At 38.5% G+C, this 7,105-nt stretch overlaps 1 pseudogene across 1 annotated transcript; it reads right to left on the bottom strand.

Annotated features, from left to right (window-relative positions):
- Nucleotides 1-4: 4 nt before the first annotated feature.
- Nucleotides 5-3,620, bottom strand: LOC143560748 (brefeldin A-inhibited guanine nucleotide-exchange protein 3 pseudogene; annotated as a pseudogene). Its single transcript, XR_013140180.1, has 3 exons — nucleotides 2,434-3,620; nucleotides 208-525; nucleotides 5-119 (listed from the first exon to the last, which is right to left on the bottom strand). The product of XR_013140180.1 is annotated as a brefeldin A-inhibited guanine nucleotide-exchange protein 3 pseudogene (transcript).
- Nucleotides 3,621-7,105: the final 3,485 nt, after the last annotated feature.

Here is a 7,105-nt window from a genome sequence, read left to right on the forward strand (position 1 = left end):
AAGTATCCACTAAGCACTTCATAGCTTCAAGCTTCATGGTTGCTTCCTGAGGCGGTAAGAGTGATGAGGCAACACCAGGTGGCACACCTTGAGCGGTTTTCAAAAGCCCATTTACCATTCTGTGCAAGAATATAGAACAGATAATTTGGCACAGCCAAATATGGTAATTGCACAAAGCTATGTATAAAAGCGCTAGAAAGAATATACCTCTCAAATATGTTGGATGAATTAACATCACAATCATAGTTGATGAATATATCTACCAATATCTGTGAATCAACACAAAGCTTTTCAAGAAACCACATTACAATCATTTTCTGCTGAAAATTAGGTTGAGCAACATTCTCTAGAACTCTGAGAATAATCATGGGAAAAAAGACTCCAATCTCTGCCTTCAATCCAGCTCTAAATCTTGACACAAGGCTAATGAAAATTGAGCAAGAGAGCTGAAAAATAATCATAAGATTTGATGCACTGTTCTTCAATAGAGACAAGCATAAGTACTGTCTAATGGCACCCAAAAATCTGTTACAAAACAAAGAAAATAGAAGTAATATGTAAGACAAAAAGATCAGCTGAAGTAAGCAGAAAATCGAAGGTACAAAGTACATCTAGCCATTCAAATGCAAGAACTGGGAAATAGCAGTCATACTTTATAAATACCATGTAATTATGATTACAAATGATTTCAATGATACATGTTGGAAAACTCCAAAAATTGATCTTAATCCCAATTACAAATATGTGCAATTCCCAAACTTCCTGATTTCAAATTCCCATTCAGAATAGATTCTAGAAATAGCACCTATTCAGGTAAAGCATTAACCGACAAAAACTAGGATAATCATAGATCCTAATATATATATTCTTTCTAGGAATAATTATAGTACTTACAGAAATTATTAACCATTGGAATCAGCAATCAGTTCTACACTCACATCAACCTTGCAAGGGCATTGATGTAATATTCCCAAATGTCAAGATAATATATTTTATCGTATAATCTTCTTGTTATATGACTTACACATAGTAATATCAATTCACTTGACAAATGGTATGCTACAACCATCATGCAGTGTCACTATCCTCTCGTTCACATGTTCCCAAAAGGCAACCAACATCCATTACATATTCTTCAGGCAAAAGATGCAATAAAAGTATTACTACCAGGTGCATGCACAGCATTACAGGCTACGGTTATTCATTTTCCCAGTCACAGTAATACATCAGTCCGGTCATTAAGACACCTCAAGTGCACCCAACCTACAGTAACAAATCTATAAAGCATGCCTAAACTAATGAAGTAATCTGATGCGGGAACGGAAGCAATCAAATGGCTCAATAACTCGATGATTAAAATCAAAAGCTTTAAAGAACCGAATGGTTCAAAGAAACCTAAATCGGTATTCTTTACAATAATCAAAACTCAAAACTATCCAAGCAATAAGTGACTGAACCCTAGATCTTAACTTGTATGTGAGAATCATAGTTCATCTAGGAAACCATATAAAATAAAATAGAAAAAAAATTCAAATAAAAAATAAAAGATGTGATCTTGATCTTCCTGTATCATAATCTAAACCTTTGATATTCCTTTAACCTCTTAAAGTAGTTCCTACCATTACCAACTGTCTTAAATCGGTATTCTTTACAATAATCAAAACTCAAAACTATCCAAGCAATAAGTGACTGAACCCTAGATCTTAACTTGTATGTGAGAATCATAGTTCATCTAGGAAACCATATAAAATAAAATAGAAAAAAATTCAAATAAAAAATAAAAGATGTGATCTTGATCTTCCTGTATCATAATCTAAACCTTTGATATTCCTTTAACCTCTTAAAGTAGTTCCTACCATTACCAAGTGTCTTATGATCACTATACAGCATTTCCTATGAACCAACAGCCCAGTCCATCGATATAGCGGTAAGTTTAAATATATATATATGTGTGTGTGTGTGTGTGTGTTTGAAAATTATAATGAATCGCTTATGTGTCTACTTAATCCCACTTATATATTAGGTGCTAGAAAATCACTTAACCATGAGGCTCTGCTTAACACTTTCAAACTCACTCTCGTTTATATGCATGCATTATGAAATCTTTAACTTGAAAAGAACCTCACAACAAGTTCTAACAGTCTTTTAAACGTTTACAATCTGCAGGCATGTCAAAATAACTTGCAATTAACTACAAGAAATGTAACATGTTTTTAGCATAAACCTTCTACAGAGTTTAATGTTTGATCATGAAGACGCCTCTTAACAGTATACGTCAACATGTTATCACCTAATCAATAAGCACTGCAATAATACTTAAGAACATGTCATCATAAAATCAAAGGCACTCGAAAAGGCTACATTTAAATCATAATACCATCCCAATTAAAATCATAACATCTAAAATGACAAAAAAAACAATAGGTGAAATACCTTTCACTGGTTCGAAAAACCGGCCCTGCATTCTCCAACAATATCTTGAGCAACTCCAAGGCAAGAAGCTTCCCGCGCATTAACAGCGGGTCTGCCAACGCCTCTTTCGGTGGAGTCTTCATAGACAGCTTGCAAAGAGCTCTAAACACCAAAAAGGCATCTCTTCTTAACTTATTCCCAATCTGAACCTCCAGATCATCATCTCTCTCCGCATCCCCTTCCACCAACTCCCCTTTCCGCCCCTCCAACGCGGTCTTATACATACTAATCTCCCAATACTTGGCATCCAACATATCCCTATCCGTCGAATCCAACATATCGGACGGATTCGTCGACTCCATACCCAACGTCTTCGTCTCAAACGCACCATCATGCACCACACCAGACGCGACCACAGACCCCGGATTCATAACCCCATCCACTCCCTGCATAACCTTACTAATAAACCCTTGAACAAACATCGTCATCGTCGTGTCGCCATCCTCCCCTTTGGGTTCCATCAGCTCGGCCACCACAATCGGCTGCACCGGCTCGCTCGAGGAATCCGCCTCCATCCGCCTAAACACAATGACCAGCATCTGAACCAAGGACGCCTTGGCAGTCGTCTGGTTAACCACATTCTGACTATCCAAGTAAATATCATAACTAGTCCTCACAATCTGCAGCAAACTGTCACCGACTATCCGCAACGACACGGACGTGACCGCGGACAAAATCGTCTTCAAAACTAGCAACTCCACTCCCTCGTCCTCCAACTCGCGGCACTTGCACACGGAATCGATGACCTTGGCCAGCAGTTTGGCGTCCGGTCCAGCGGCAGGATCCGATTCGCCACGTAGGCAGCCGTGGGCAATGAGTTTCTGGATAGAATCCAAGGCCGGTTCGGCGATCTTAACCGTTTCGGAGAAACAGGCGTTAATCAAGGGAGATAATATGAATTCGGATTCGGCTAGGGTTAGCTCATTGGTACCAGAATCGTATAAAACACCAGAAGATGATGATGATGATGATGATGATGATGATGATGGCGGTTGTTTATCCTCATCAGAAGGTGACGTGAGCGTGAGGCGAGCAAGTACGGATTTAGACTGGTGAACGAGCTTTGAGTGTTTACGCCATGAACCGTTTTTGATGATTTTGTCAAGGGCGGGAGAAATGATGGATCTGATCACACGAGAAGAGGCCATGTGGTGGTGGTGGTGGTGGTGGTGGTGGTGGTGATGGTGGTGATGGTGATGGTTTGTTATTTTGTGAAATTGAAATCAGAGGAGTGGAAATGACGTTAGTGCCCTTGGGATCTGAGTTGACTGCATCGTTGACTACCAAGGTAACGAACCTTGTCTGGGGTGGGTCGTTGTGTAATTTCACGTCCTTGTAGTTTGGGTTTGGGGTTGAATTAGGAGAAAGAGCACATGTTCATAATAATATTTAACGGGGGAATCACGTATGTAACGCTTCATTTTATTATAATAATAATAATAAAATAATAATAATATTCATATTATCCGTTAGAGACGTGATAGGAGGGTAGAGTGATGAGCTAGAGATTTGTCTTCCATGTGATCCGGGTTTGATTCTTGTCTCATCATTTAATTTTAGCGGCACCGGGTGATGAAGATAGACTTCTTAGGATTAAACACACACACGAACCGAACATATGCATGAAAGCAATAAACAAACACGAGGATTTAACGTGGTTCGGTCTAAACTGACATACGTTCATGGGTGGCAACTAGATATTCGTTATTGAGTGACAACGATTACAAGTACATAACAATCATATAGAGAGAAAGATTAATCCAGGCCCAACTTCAAGAAAGCAAAAAAATAAAATTTGGGCAGAAGGCGAAATTTTTTCTTGGCCTTAATTAAAAATGAGTATTTTATTGGTTTAAACAATTAATTTTTTATATAAGTTTAATTGGTTATAATTTGGGTTATGTAAAAAATTTTTGTATAAAAATAAGATTAAACATGTTTCAAATGAGACTTTAACCCATAACATTTTGGTTGTTGGTTATATCCATTTTCCACTAGACCAAGCTAGTGGTCAAGTAATTAAGTTTAAACATTAATATACATATTGTTTTTAATAAAAATAAAAAAAATTTAAAACTTCCTTTTCCAAGTAGTAGCATTAAAACAAATGGTTGTTTTGACCTCCTACATTGTAACATTTGGAGAAAATACCGGTTCCCTTCCTATTCTGGAACAAGGTATTTTTTGACTATCATTGATGATTTTGGCAGATCAGTTTGGGTATTTTTGCTAAAATTCAAACATCAAGCAAGCAAGTTGCTAATAAATTTCCATTAAATGGTACACACTCAATTTGGTAAATTGATAAAAAGAATTAGGTGTAATAATGGTGGGGAGTTTCATCAAATGAGATGCTAAAGTTTTATGAAGAACAAGGAATTCTACTTGAAACAACTTGTCCACACACCCCACAACAAAATGGGGTTGTGGAACGAAAACATATATACACCATCGAAGCCGCTTGAGCATTAAGGTTTGAAGCTAATTTGCCTAAATTATCTTGGGGTGAATGTGTCTTGACCGCCACGTATATCATTAACCGACTGCCTTCCACGGCAATTGGCAACAAGACTCCATATGAAATTATTTTCAATCAGAAACCTGATTACAATTTCATGAAAACTTTCGATTGTTTAGCCTTGTCACACCCCGACCAAAGGCGGCGGAACATGCCGAGGTGTAACGATTGCCCATAAGCACATGACACTATTAAAGCGACAATATTTAATAAACTCATTTCATTTCACAACATCGAAAATGTCACATAACAATATTCATAACAAGTCTCAACAAAATATAACAAAATGTAGCAAATCAAATATTGTTCATTTTTGCTAATATCCTAATGGTATTCGTGACGTTTTCTTCAAGCATCCAAAATCAACCAAGTTGTAAACCTGTAACATTTCATAAAATAAAGTTTGTCAACACAAAGGTTGGTGAGCAATTCATAAGTTTGAGCAACAATAGTATATAGTAAGAAAAGCCACAAAACTAGTATACGAAACATTAAATAAGAGCTATAAACTTGGATAAAATAGTTATCACTAACAAGTTAGAGACATCCAACTATAAGGGGATGCCAAATAGTTTAGGATTTTATAGTTATCGTTAATTGCATTACGTTAACGACACCTTGCCATGAGGGGTTGCCAAATGGTCTAGGATTTATAGTTCCACCATCCAAAAGCGATAAACACATAGGAAAATAAGCATAGAACACCAAATCGAGCAATTATTCAAGTAAAGTATACAACAACGTTTGTGGTTTAAGACCCAAGTATGAAACATTTAGTTTAAATAAGATGAAATGTCACCCCCAAAACAAAAGATAGAAAACGAGGTATGAAGTTACTCACGTTCAAGTAATAAACTTGAAAGATTGATTATTTGGAGATTTGCCAGAACGACGAGTTTAACGTATGAAGCCTAAATAAAAGAAAGTCTTAGATTTAGAAAGGTTGTTTTGAAGATCTTTAAATAAAATAATTGTTGTGTCGAAGCACGAAATGAATCTAACCTGATCCATGACGATGTTTCCACGGATTTTCGAGATGAACGAACCACGTCTTGATCTTCTTCTTCAGCTGCTTGAGACATGCGATGGCTTTTTGGAGGTGTGGAGGTGACTGCTAAGAAATCCTAAGATCTCTTGTTTACAGACACAAAAAGTGGTGGTGGTTCTTATTGAGCATGACCCCCTAATAAGGAGGTGGAGACCTCCTTATATAGAGAGCCTCATGGCCACCATCATGATACCCTAATGGGCCTAGCCCAGTTAGGGTTACCTCCACAAAACCCCCTCAGCCCAATAACATTGTATTAGTCCATGTAATAAAATAAGCCAAACATAATAGATTTAGGGTCGTAGAACCGGGTTTTAGTACCATACCCCTACAAGCCCCCCAAGTCCAGCGTTGCTCCTGGGCGCGCAAGCGTCTAGGTGGAGCGCTGGACTTTATAAGGTGTGAGGCGGTTTTTTTTCCCTTTTCTTTGGCCTTGTCTTTATTGTCTTTTGAGTTTTTGGAGGTGACTTCATGATGGTGACATGTTGTAATAAAAGCCTGCGCGCGAGGCGACTTACAAGCTATGAGAATAATAAAGCTTGCGCGCGAGGCGACTTACGAGCTATAGGAATAATATAGGGCTTGCGCGCGGGGCGTCTTACGAGCTATAAGAATAATTAAGCCTGCGCGCGAGGCGACTTACGGATCTATGAGAATAATGCAGCCTGCGCGCGTGGCGTCTTACGAGCTATAGGAATAATATAGGGTCTGCGCGCGTGGCGTCTTACGAGCTATAAGAATAATTAAGCCTGCGCGCGAGGCGACTTACGGATCTATGAGAATAATGCAGCCTGCGCGCGTGGCGTCTTACGAGCTATAAGAATAATGACAGCTTGCGCGCGAGGCGTCTTATGAGCTGTGTGAATAATAAAAGCTTGCGCGTGAGGCGTCTTATGAGCTGTGTGAATAATAAAGCTTGCGCGTGAGGCGTCTTACGAGCTATAAGAATAATAACAGCTTGCGCGCGAGGCGTCTTATGAGTTAGATACGAGCGTAGAATACGTATAAATCAAACACACGAGCAATAACCGAAACACGTTATATTGATAACACGAACACGTGACACG

The sequence above is a fragment of the Bidens hawaiensis genome, unplaced genomic scaffold, assembly GCF_021521415.1.
Source record: "Bidens hawaiensis isolate Kalapana, Puna unplaced genomic scaffold, B.hawaiensis_p1.1 tig00020440_1, whole genome shotgun sequence".
Taxonomy (NCBI): domain Eukaryota; kingdom Viridiplantae; phylum Streptophyta; class Magnoliopsida; order Asterales; family Asteraceae; genus Bidens; species Bidens hawaiensis.